The following is a 13,182-nucleotide window of genomic DNA, read 5'->3' as shown; positions in this document are numbered from 1 at the left end:
TACTATGTATGGGTGTGTGTGTGTGTGTGTATTTATAGCTATTTAAATATAATTTGTCTGGGGGTGGGGAGCAGAGGGTAGATCCATGATAAGAAAAGGATGGGCTCTAAAACAGTAGAGACCTGGATTTCAATTCCAGCTCATGCCACTTGATACGGCACCTTGGACAAGCTGCTTAGACGCTTAGATCCTATTTCCCCTCTGTCAACGTGGTGGTAATCCCATCTCTGCTGTACGTTATTTGTAAGTGTTACATGATTTTTTTTATGTAAAGTGCTTGACACATAGAAAGTGCTTGCTAAGTGTTCATTTCCTTCCTTCTAGAATTATGGCTCTTAGGCAAAGAAAATCCTGAAGTTCCTTGGAAGTTCTGTTGGTTTTTGTTTTCCCTAAGAGTCCTTGATTCTTTGAGTCAAATTGCCCAGGACCAGAAGCTGGGACACTAGAAACCTTACGGCAAGACAAAATAAGCCTTCTACGGCAAGTACCTTCCAATTAATCTTATCAAAGTCTCTTGAGGTCAGATGTTTAAGCATTGGAAATTGAGGCGATGAATAAGACTTCGTAGTAGAAAAGCCTTAAATTTTGTTACCTACCTCCTGGCTGTTTAGAAATTAGAGATGCCTCGAGAAGTATCGTAAAAGTATAAATCAGCTTGGTAGATGTCTTCAGGCCAACTCATCAATCTCTTCTATCTCAGTAGCTAATAAGAAAATACAGAGGAAAAGGGAACTTCCAAGTATGATGCATACGCTCGCCGTCTTGGTCTTGGTCGTAGGGATGGTTCCAAGTGTTTACACATGCACGCGGCTCATTACTGTGTGCCAATTGTACCGCAATAAAGGTGTTTTTAAAAGTCACCCAAGATGGGGCGCCTGGGTAGCTCAGCCGACTGAGTGGCTATCTCTTGATTTCAGTTCAGGTCCTGATTTCAGGGTCATGGGATTGGGCCCTGCATCCAGCCTTGCACTGGGCTGTCTGCATGGGATTCTCTCTGCCCCTCCCCCCATCCACATGCACTCTCTCTCTCTCAAATAAATAAATAACTATTTTAAAAATAAAAATAAAAAAATAAACGTCACCAAGAAAAACAACTTTTAAAAAAGGGAAAATTTCATTGGCCTAAGCTCTTGACTGTTTTGTACATTTTAGTGGATACGTTCAACCTCAGTAAAGTACTGCTTGTGCGAAAAACATAAGCTGTCAAATGGTGAGCATCGTACCCTATCTTCAGAGTAAGAAACAGAACGGGTATAAGAGTATCTTTATGTGTTGTTATCTGCATAAGAGTCCTGGAAAAATAAATAAATATCTAATGACAATTATGCAGACTTATGGCCCAAGGAGAGGAGGACGAGGACAGAGGAAGGAGTGAGGCTTTTTAACACATACCTTTTTAAATTCTCTCGCTCTCTGAACTCTGTAAAAACCAAAAATGAAGAGTCTTTAAAGGAAAAGAAGTAACCACTTGATTGAGGTGGGGAGGTTGAAGCCGAGGAGAAAAGGCAAGACAGGCGTTTTCTAAAATCAGAAACAACTTGAAAGTACAAACAAGAAAAGGCCAAATTGGAAGATCTGCAAAGTTCAGTGACAAAACTGTCTGCCCTCTGAGGTCACTGAGCAGACAGGAGCTGTTTGCCACGTGACTTATGTCCTGCCCAGGAGGACAAAGATTGCTATCCTCTACACCGATTTGCCAGAATATTTGAAATTAAACAAACCACAGCGGGATTCCCCGGTGGCCCACACTGTACTGAGAGCGGTCTCCACAGTACCAACACGGTCCCTTTTGTCATCTGGGCAGTGTCCCCTAGCATGACTTCAGTGGGTCATTGTGTTAAACATCTGCCCCCTAGGCAGCACAGGGGAGAATGGAGAGGAACACAGGAATGAAGAGGGCAGAAAATCCATTTCCTTCCACCTTGGCGAGGGGGAGCTGAGACAAAGGAGGGAGATGGCAGAGAGCCCCGCTCTGCTCCCGTCAAAGTTCTGCTTTAATGCCCTCTGGAGAGAGGCTGCCACCGAGGGCGGGGCTGAGGAAGTCAGGGTGGGAAGGCCTGGGGCCCTGCTCACCACCACCTCTAATGCGCTGTTTAGCATTTTGGATCCTTAGTTCCCTGCCTGTAAAAGAGAAGGGGGTGAACTCCATTGCCCAAGTCCTTTGTAGCTTGCAAATGTTCTGATTTCAAGGTGACATGGGGGGTTTCCCATCATGGCTGACGCTGGGTTCACCAGAGGTAACCGGCTGGGTGGCAGGCAGGCCTGGGTTGTCAGCACCCAGTGTGGCCTGGGCTGGAAGGCCAGAGCCTGGATTGGCAGGAAGAAAAGGGACGGCGCCAGAAGGGTGTGGAATGCAGCTCTGCAGGATGCAGGCCCAGCCCCTTTCATTCCCCAGTTCGGGAGTCATCTGGGTCCCTTCAATCCCTCCTCTTCTGCCAGTCACTTTCCTGCTCCTTGGCACGCCCCTCAGAGCCAGGCAAGGGAAATTGAAAAAGACCAGTTATACTTCCTGTCTATCAGCTCTTGAGTTAGAAGGTCTTAAGTAAGGCCTTAGACTTCCTGAAACTTGACCTCACGGCATCCCTACCCCTGATACCCCAGCCACGCAGGCCCAGGGCCCTCCCCTTCTGCAGGTGCACTCCTGCACCATTGGGCGCTGGGGTCACCCCCATAGGCTTGCCCTCCTCTGCTCCATCAACAAGCTGTGTTCCAGCCTCCACAGTGTGAATCAGACACCTCCCTGCCTCCCGGGGACACAATAAGAGGAATTACCCTCTATTCTGCTTGGGCCTTCAAAGCAGGACACCAGAAGGACAGGGGACCAGAGAGTGAGGGGACACATCTGATGCTGGGTCTCACACATTAGAGTTTGAACTCAGGCCATTTAACCGCCACTGCCGGTGCTAACGTCCAGAACTTATGACCACTATTGTTTCATTTAGATTCCGAAATGCTTTCACACGGCAATGCAAGCCTCTACCCAGGACTGCGCCTCTCCACTGTTACCCTTCCCCAAGTCTCACTTTTACACTGATTTCATCCCAGCAGCTTTATTTCAAGTGAATCCAAGCAGATTTCCTCCTTTTTTTTTTTTTAACTTAATGTATTCCCAGGGAAAACTGGTCTTCAAGGACATTAAGAGACCCATTGACCCTTGGAAGCATAGAGAATAGTTTCTCCTTATTTTTGCGTCAACCCAAGCCCACTCCTCCTGTATGCTCTGGTACATGCCCTGGTACTCCTCCGTCCGTAGTTTATAGGTAGAGGCATGACAGGGTCACAAGATGCCTGAGATCCCACCTGGCTGGCCTATGAGTCACTACCTCCATGGCGCTTCATAGAACTACCAATCAATCAGCCCCTATCGATCTGGTTATGTATTCCTGCAAGCAAGTCACTCCAAAACCTGGTGGATTTAAAACAGCAATCACTGCTTTATCTCACAAGTGTTTAATCCATACAGTGCTTAACATGGAAGACTCATGTCTACACACAGTAGCCACTGGGGTGGTCCAATGAAGGATTGAAGGATCACTTCCCAGATGCCATACTCTCATGCCTGGAAAGTTAGTGCCAGTAGTAGGATGGGAGGTCAGGGCTGGGAGCTGGGGGCATCAGCTCCTCTCCACACAGACTTCTACCTAAGCTACTTGGTGACTGTCAGCACAGTGGGTGGGTTCCCAGGGCATCCCAAGACAACATGGCACATCCGTGACCTAGCCTGAGAAGTCACGCCGCATCATTTCTACCCTACTCTATTGGTACGGTCATAAAGGCCCGCTTAGGTCCAAGGAAAAGAGACATAGACCCAACCACTGGACGGGAAGAGTGTCAATGTCAGCTGTAGGAGCCCTGAGGATGAAAGATTGCCCTTTATGCTGCAATGTCTGCATACTTATTCTAATATAAAAAATTCTGTTTTCCTCCAAAATGTTCAAGTAGTATTCACACTCCTGGGAGAGGTACCGTGTCATCCTGTGATTCAACAAACACCCCAGGACAATACCACATCCCTACGGATACTTAACAAGAATGGCCCTCCCCACTGTAACTGGTGAGCCCCTCATCTGACCCATAGCTGGCATGCCTTAAAGGGTAGTTACAACTTTCATCATTATTTAATAATAAAAATGCTAACTCGCTGGGCAATACAAATGAGGGGGGGGGTGGCAAAATAAGTCTCCCTAATAGGTCCTCGTAACTTACAACTAACCCAGACATTGTTTTTTGAAAAGAGAGAGCTATTTAAAACTGGCTGGCTTTGCTACCCTCTGAGAGGCATTGCCCAACTGGGAAAAACCTGGAGACCCTTAGAAGCTTTACACTTGCAACGTGTGTTGGACTTCGGGCTCTCAGATGTCTGCTATTAGCAGCGGTCCCATGCTGACCGATATAGAGCCTAACGCTGCTTTCCCAAGCTTCTCTCTCTCTAGAAACTCGCTGTTTCCACAGAAAATCAACTCCGATAGCCACTCCCAGCTTTGAAGTGTTTGCTAGTACTGTGCTACTCGAAATGGGGTTCACAGATCAGCGACATTTGCCCTCACCTCGATAGAAATGCAAATATATGGGCTTCATCCCAGATGTACCAAATCAGAATCTGTGTCTTTAAAAGCTCTCCTAGGGGCGCCTGGGTGGCTCAGTCGGTTAAGCGTCTGCCTTCGGCTCAGGTCATGATCTTGGGGTCCTGGGATCGAGCCCTCCATGGCGGGCTCCCTGCTCAGTGGAGAGCCTGCTTCTCCCTCTGCCTCTGCCCTTCCCCCTACTTGTGCGCGCTCTCTCGCTCTCTCTCTCCCTCTCTCTCTCTCTCTCAAAATAAATAAATAAAAAAGAAAGAGAAAAAAGAAAAGCTGTCCTGGTGATTCTCTTGTGCACACTCGAGTCTTCCAGCTGCCCCTGTAGTGCGACCTCTCAGACAAGCCCGCCTGCCACGTGGACCCCTGTCAACCAAATAACCTCCCCAATGCCAGTCGGTTCCGACATCAGCCATTCCCTTCAGAGAGCACCATCAGTCATTCGGTCCTCACCTTAGCACAACCACTGTTTCCATCACAACTTCTTCTGCCTCAGCCCAATGCGGTGCAGGTGTCTCTGGTTTATTGCCATAGAAGGTGCCAGATACATTCCCCGTCATCAAAGTTATTCATACGTGCTGCGTTTCCTCAGTAGTTGATTGGCTTACATTTGGGGAAGAAAATTCTTCTGTCCGCTAGAATGTTCTCTAGAATGAATGTGCCAAAATTTGATCTCATGACCTCAGAGATTTGAAACAGTGCCATGATCAGAGTTCTTTAGACTAATGTATTTATTGGGTTGTTTCATTATCCCAACAATCTTCCCCATTTTCTTTAAAAATCCTCTGTTTTCTTACTAAGTTTGGAGACAAGATCTGAAGCATTCTTGGTTTTAATCAACTCTTTTTGTCTGCGGTTGGGAGTTTTGTTTGCTTTACCAAGGGGACCAAACTCTCTTTGGAATTCTTATTCCTTATACAGAACAAAAGCCCATCTATTAGAAATGCAAAACAAGACTAGTAACAGGCCTCACGTTGGACCACATGACAAGCGTGGTATTGGGCTGTTGGCCTGGGAAACACCCGGATGTCACAACGGCCCTGTGCTCTTTAGGTGGGTCACTATCTTGGGAAATCAGCACAAAGTTTCTTTCTGAGCCTCCGAAGTTCAGAAACTCGGTTTTGTTGGCACGGAGATGATGGCTGCTCTTCTCATAGCAGAGACAGATCACCAGACGACTCAAAATGGAAAGGCAATTTATTAGCTTACACTGAGAAATTACCCTCTCTGGAAATGGGAAACCCTGGTCCGCATATAATCAGTGCCTTATTTTCCTACAGCCCAGCTACATGAAACCATTCTCTAAGTCAGATGTATACATTTTGCAATAAGAAATCACTGACACGGGAATTAGAATACTTAAAGTACGTATGACCAAGACATCCTTTCCCAGAAGGGAGTCTCCGTGGAAGCTACATCCTAATCCGAGGGTTGCTGTGATGGGTCCCCCAAGGAGATGTGTCCAAGTCTTAACCCCTATTAATTGTAAATGTGGTGTGTTTGGGACATAGTGTCTTTGCAGGTCTAATAAAGTTAACATGAGGTCATTAGGGTGACCCCTAGTCCACTCTGACTAGCGTCCTTATAAGAAGAGACACAGAGACATAGAGACATCACCGTCCTGTGAGGACAGAGGCAGAGATTGGAGAGATGCATCTAGAAGCCAAGGGACACCAAAGATGCTGGAAAACACCGAAAACTAGAAGAGGCAAGGAAGGTTCCTCCCTTACGGACTTCAGAGGGAGCGTGGCCCTGCAGACATCTTGATTTCAGACTTCTGGCCACAAGAACTGTGAGGGAATAAATCTCTATTGTTTGAAACCGCCCAGTTTGTAATTCTTTGTTACGATAGCCCTAGGAAGCTGAAACGGTTGCTCTTCCAGCATGGAACCTAGAGAAGGGAACAAAGACAATCCCACATGCGATGGTATCATGCTAGGAGAGCCCGCTCACCTTTCTTATTTCAGAGAGGGCCTTTCCAGTGTGACCAGAATATCTAAAGTGCATTAGCCAAGGCCCAATCTTACATAAACAGTACTTGTGGGGTCACATTTAATGTTTAATAGAAATCCCACACCCTGAGGCACATGTCCTCATTTCCAAACAACAAACGGGCCGAGTCGGGTGTAGGACGAGCTTCCAGAAGACGCAAAGACGCTCGGGAATAACCAATTCGTGGTATTCCAGCCCACCACCTTTTTTTCCTGGAAATACAATCCATATTTTGACAATGCTTTGTCGCTGGCAAATGTCCTAGAAAAAATCTTTCTGGGCTTCGCTGCCACAGCTTTTATCCACTGGCTTCTGAGGCTTCCTTGGGAGGGCGGGGGTGGCCAACGGACTGTTAGCCGAAGGGGGGGACGCCTTAAACTAAACATGTTGACAATTTTGTTCTAATGATTTAAGTGTTGGTTTGAATTTGGGGTTTGAATAGAGGGTAAAATAACGGACACCTTTGGGCATCCAGCTTTCCCCAGGTATCCATAAACCCTGGAGGCCCTCCTCCCCTCCCCACCCCTGCCCCCGCACTCCCAGTCATGCAAGCTCACTGCCACCGTCTCTGACCGGGTAGTTCTCTTCTCCTGTCTCGGCCAGGGGATGATGGAGGCAGCAAACAGAGGCCCTGCAGGCCTTCCTCTGAAAAGGGGTGGGGCAGACTGATTCCTTGTGAGACTCAATCAGAAGTGAAAGAATCCCAGACTGATCGGCCACCAGGTCTATGACGGCAGGACTGCCCACGGTCATCACAACACACGCTGTTAAATCCGCAAGACTGCAAGTCCAGCTTCAGAACAGAGAGCCTCTCCGCTCTGCTGTCCCTGGACTCCCATCAGCACCCCCCCCCCAAAGCCCCCTTCCAAACCTCCCAGGGAAAGTGACAAATCTCCTCACACTGAGAAAAAAGTACTTTGTAGAAAGATACTCGAGCCCTCTTCCTGCTGTTACGTGTAATCTCTCTACTTGGAGGCCTCACCTATATCCAGCACTACCACCTACCCCCTTAAATACCCACTTTTCTCACATCGCGTGATGGCGAGAGCACCCCAGAAACAGAGCTTGCCCCGAAAACCAAGCTTTACTTCTGCTTTGAGAGCCACAGGGAGAACATTTCTGGGATTTGGAGCGTCCGTTCCGTGGCTCTCCCACCACGGGGGTCAGAAACCCTGAGCTCCCCCCGCGGCCTCCTGACACTGATCGGCGTGTTCAGGTTTCCTTTGAAGAACGTGTACTTTGCTGTATCAGACAGAAGGCCGAAACGCCCAGCTTCCCGGATCGGTCTGGGAGGGCAGACAGTCTCGACGGCTCACGATGAACACGGTCAGCTCTGCCTCTGGGTCTCGTCTGTGCTCTGGACCCTGGCCTTTTCTGACCCAGAAGGGTTATTTTTTTCCCCAGATAAGTTACTACCTTTAATCTGGACACACAGTCATATGTTGAAGATCTGGCAGCCTCTCCCTCTTTTAAGGTAACTTTACCCATCTCTGCTCTGATCGTAGAAGTCACTCTCGCACTTACGATCCCAGTAACTTTATTTCCCTACGTGGGTGGGGAAACGGAGCCCTGGCCTTCCCAAGAACTGACACCACGAACTGCTCTGTGGCCTCAAGTGTGAGGACTGCATCACGGACGCGAGGAAGGGCTATTTTAAAAGCTGTGTGTCTTACGTTGCTTCCCCTAGGTGTTCATGGTGCGGTGATTTGTAAAATTGTCCCCATTCTTCGGGGGTGCAAGCTGAAGTGTTTAGGGATAAAGTATCATGATGTGTACGACTCCCTTTTAAACGAACCAGCCAAACACACACACACACACACACACGCACGCACACACACACACACACACACACACAGCTATATATACGCAAATAAAGTGAATACAGCAATTGTTCAGTCCAGGTAAGGGGTATGTGAGTGTTCCTTGTACTATTCCATCAATTTTGTAAAAGTCTAAAACAATTTTAGTATTAAGGGAAGAAGAAGCTGTTGTGCTTTCTGCATTCTAGAAGGCTGATAGGGAGATGCTCCCTTTTCCCCAGCAAGGCTGGTTCTTCGAAGAGCCAGTGTCATCACCCAGATGAAACTGCTTCAGACTGAGATGTTAAATAAAAATCCATCTTCATTTTGGACAGGAGGTCTTTGTAGAGATTATTTACGGCATTATACTCCCTCTGCCTGGGACCAGGAGACAGGGAAGAGCAAGAGACTGAGGGTCTCCGAGCCAGCACGTGAGCTGATCTGGCCAGTCAAGGGGCAGGCAAGAGCGAACCCACGAGAGGGTCAGTAGTGAGTGTGGGGCAGCCTGAAGGTAGGACCAGAGGGCCAGGGCTGCCGGAACAAAATACCACGGACTGGGTGGCTTAAACAACAGCAACTTAGCTTTCCCCGATCTGGAGGCTGGAAGTCCAAGATCAAGGTGCCGGCAGGGCTGGCGTCTGGTGAGCGCTCTCCCTTTGGGGAGCGGACGGCCCTCCCGCTCACGGGCGCTCAGGTGCCCGTCCCGTATGGGCACGTGCTCACGCGCAGAGACAACCGGCTCTCTGGTACCTCTTCTTAGGGAGACACTAATCCTGGGATCCTCAGTTGGTTAAGCATTCTCCTCTTGATCTCAGCTCAGGTCTTGATCTCAGGGTCATGAGTTCAAACCCACTGGGCATGGAACCTACTTTGAAAAAAGAAAGAAAGAAAGAAAGAAAAAGGAGAGAAGTGGAAAGAAAACCATGTTAATTTGGCAATAGTTAAAAAAAAAAAAGACACTAATCCTATTGGATCAGAGTCCCGCCCTTATGACCTTGTTTAACCTTATTTCCTTAGAAGCTCCATCTCAAACTGGCCACCCTGGCGGTTAAGGCTTTAACATACGGATTTTGAGGGACACACAAGCCTTCAGTCCATAAACACCTCCTATTGCTTTTGCTCCCATTTTCTGCATTATAATTCCATTTGATTATCTTCAAGCCCTGAAAAGTTCATTAAACACAAGAGCCTCTTGTTAGCCGTTCTTGGAGAATGGGAAGGAGGGGCCGGGTTCCCTCCTTCCCTGAGAGGCAGACTAGAAGGGGTCCCTGCAGCATAGGTGGGCAGCAGCAACATGGCCAGAGGTGGCCAGAGTTGGCCAGGGAGAAGCCCTGAGCAGTGGGCTTCTGGAGCAAGCCAGTGGGTGAGCGGCCTCTCTCCGCTGTCCCAGAGGGAGCCTCAAAGATATGGGGAAGGAGCTGGATTTGCTGCCCTACACAGGAGTGAGGCTCAGCTGTTTCCGTGGGCAGAAGAAACTTGGAAAAACACAGGCTACGTAATAGCAGGGACAGATTTTTGCCTTCCATCTTCCCCAGGCGTTCTGACAAGGGGAGAAGGTGTTATTGGGAAGGTCTTTACTGTGCCGAGCACTCGGTTGGTGTGTGAAAGCAAGCCGGGGGCAGAGACATCAGCCTCGGCAACAAGCCCTTGGAAGGGGGCCCCTAATCTGCACTGTAGTGGAGAAAAATCTGGAGCAACCACGGGCCAATCCAGGATGCAGTGAATGAGACCCTGAGGTTGCAGGGGGAGCCACAGACAAGGTGGGGGAGGGCAGAAAGCTCAGTACTGCTTGATGAGACCCCATCCTCCCAAACACCCCAAACTTTAACTTCAGCTTGGGACGTGCTTGACCCAGAGAGCTCCTGATGGAAACCAAGGGCAACGTGGACCTCAGTATCCCACAGCCCAGGCCGAAGGGAGGCAGAACACTGAGCTAGAGCTGGGGCCTGCAGGGTCCTCCGGACATCCCACAACAGGCACAGACTTACTTTCAGGTTTGATCAGAGGTGGCTGGTCGGCACTTGATGTTTCTTAGCACAGGTGACAATATCTTCAAAACTCATTTCCTTCCACTTTTACTAGTGGTTTCTCCACGCCATACGCTCCAGCGTCCTGCATTTCATGCCAATATTTTAACTGCTTTCTTTGCAGTGGCTCTGTTCTCGGGCAGTGTAATTTGAGTTTTGACTAACTCTTAAATATATATCGTGTCAGTGGATTTATGACAGGAAGAAAAGAGCGCAGAACCGGTTAAGGGATCAAAGACAAGCTCGTCCGTGTTCTCCAGGCAAAAGCGAAAGGGCCTTCGGAGGATCTCCTCTCTCCCCTGGTCCTCCCCCCGCCCCCCAGTGTCAAGGCCAGAAACTTCCCCCAACACCCTGTGGGCTGCTGGCCCGGGGCTCTGTATTCGCAGCGAGCCGGGCAGCCGTCCTGTGATTTGCTGCTGTCCCCAGGGAGCTGGAGCTGCATCTTTGGACAACTGCAGCTGATTAGTTTAAAGCTCGTGTTTAAAGAGAGAGAAAGGGCTTTCTGAGATCCTGAACTCCATCCGGGCGGGTACACCACTGATCCCTGCCCTCCAGGGTTAATGGCTTAAAGGTAATTGGGGTTTCTAGCTACAGGGAAAGCTGCCAAGAAGAGTCCCTCTTCCTAACCTAAGCCTGCGCCCCATTCTTTTAATACATGACTTCCTCCGGCACTTCCTCTAGCTTGGGGGAGAAGGATACAAATTTGTCTAACCTCTGAAAAAACTTGCGGTGTGCGCAGTGAGTGTTCCAAGCAGAAAGAAAGCAGAGACTGGGGGCCGCGTCCGCCCACGCGCCTCAGCGAGCCTCCAGAGAGCACCATGTGCTTCGCCGGGACCCTCCCAGCGGCTCTTCCAGAGGCTGCTGGGAAATAAAACCTGGGCGGCGTCTGTCACAGCCCAGATCCCAGCCGCGGAAGCACCGGCAGGCGGCACTGACCCGAAGCCGCGGCGCGCAGGTGCCGGGCCCTGGGCGCCGGCCTCGGCCTCCTGCCCGACCTCTCCGGCCTCGCCTGAATTTTCCGAGCCCCTCCCCGCCGCGAGGGCGCAGGGTTACCCACGGAGCCGCCACGCTAAGGGGCGTGGGTGGGAAGCCGAGAAACGACTGGGCTTCTTACAGCCGCAAACGTACTGGTGACTTTATTATGGGCAAAACCGCCCGCCTTGCCCAAGGTCTCGGTGAAAAAGGAAGCCCTTCGTGGCAGCTTTTTGAGCACTGGGCTATTTATACAGATGGGACTGGAGGCCCGGAGGTCAGAACACACCATATTGTGATCTTGCCAATCATTGCTCATTTCAGGACGCTGCAATGGTCCTTTGTAAATTACGGAAACGTATTAAGAAAGAACGGGCTGGTTCCACTGTAAGGAATTTGACTTCAGTCCATTTGTGAGGACAGACGCCCTCAGGCCTTCCTTTCCCTGCTGGCTGACCGCCCCCACCCCCACCCCCACCCCCACCCCCACCCCCACCCTGGCGCACCCTGAATGTGGGCTTGCCCAGGTGCAGCCACCCTGCGGGGAAGACCATGGTGCAGAGGCCGCTCAGGAAGTCCTTGCAGGAGGAATGTGCTTCCATACGGGGTCTAGCACCCCCCGCCCCAGCATCCCCAGAGAGCAGTAGGAACGAAGATTCTAGCCTGCCTAAATTGTACTGGCAGGGAGTGGCATCTCAGAACCTGCATTACAAACAGGCCCCCCAGGTACTTCTCACACAGTTTTGAATTTGAAAACTACATCTCTTTCACCACATTGGGAATTCACTAGGGTTTGTTGAGTGAATAAACACTAGCTATTTCCTGAGAAGGTACTAACCCAACCCTCCCGCCAGGGGTGGCATTAAAAACCAAAACCAAAACCAAAAAAACTCTTGGCAATTCCAAAAACTAAAGTTAAGATGGCAGAACCTTGGGTGGGTGGGAGACCTGTCAGAGGAGCGGCCCTGTCCGTGGCCCCTCGAACTGTCCCGGAGGCCTTCTACACGTAGGCCCAGGATCCCCTGGAGAGAGACACCAGTGGTTTTGAGTGCTAACCATTTGCTCATCAGCCACCACGCACTCACCAGGCGCTTTACAAACATTATCTCAATGGTCCCATCAGTGTGCCAGGTACAAGCTCCAGTTTCCACACAGGGAAACTGGGCTCAGGAAGGTGGAGGAATTTGCCTCATCAGGTGGCCCTTAAGCATCAGGGTACACATTCAGACCCAGTCCTCCAAGCCCAAAGGCTGTACCCACCAAAATCTATTTCATAAATTCCCAATGGCACCAAAGAACCCTGAGCTACCAGGACAGGTAAGAACTTTGGCCTCGTCTAGTCCGACCTCCTCATACACGGGCACGAGCCAACGCAGGATAAACCTGAAGTTACCTCATGCACTTGGTCCGGCCGCTTAGTGCCTTTAAGAGACTTGAATTAACCGTTTACAACTCTGCAGGTTTTACGTGAAAACCCAGACTCTTCCTCTCTTGAAAAAGCAAAACTTTAATAACTCTGGGCCCCATTCCTGGTTTTGGTCATGGTTCACTGTACTGGTTTTGGAATCCACAGGCCGGGGTTTGAGTCTTGGCTCCAGGCCTTATCGGCCGTGTAACCTCGGATCAGTCACTTCACCCCTCCAAGCCTCCTTCCCTCGAATGGAAAGTAGACACGGTCCTAGTATCGACCTCACAGGCCGTTGTGAACGTGGGATGGGAGAATACGTGCTCAGTGCCAAGCACCTGTGACTGATAAATATTCGTTAATATAAGCTTAGGGCAGCAGGCTTTGGCAACACACGTAGTACGTGTCGTCGC

At 49.8% G+C, this 13,182-nt stretch overlaps 1 long non-coding RNA gene across 1 annotated transcript; it reads right to left on the bottom strand.

Moving 5' to 3' along the window:
• Positions 1-8,462: 8,462 nt before the first annotated feature.
• LOC148107626 (uncharacterized) lies at positions 8,463-11,328 on the bottom strand. The gene is made up of 3 exons (XR_015721949.1): positions 11,105-11,328; positions 10,354-10,477; positions 8,463-9,233 (listed from the first exon to the last, which is right to left on the bottom strand). It is a non-coding gene; the product is annotated as an uncharacterized LOC148107626 (long non-coding RNA).
• Positions 11,329-13,182: the final 1,854 nt, after the last annotated feature.

Source organism: Ursus americanus, chromosome 27, assembly GCF_024610735.1.
Source record: "Ursus americanus isolate L20-20 chromosome 27, mUrsAme1.1.p, whole genome shotgun sequence".
NCBI lineage: Eukaryota > Metazoa > Chordata > Mammalia > Carnivora > Ursidae > Ursus > Ursus americanus.
Note: the sequence above shows the minus strand (reverse complement) of the source record. Positions and strands in the feature narration are given on the sequence as shown.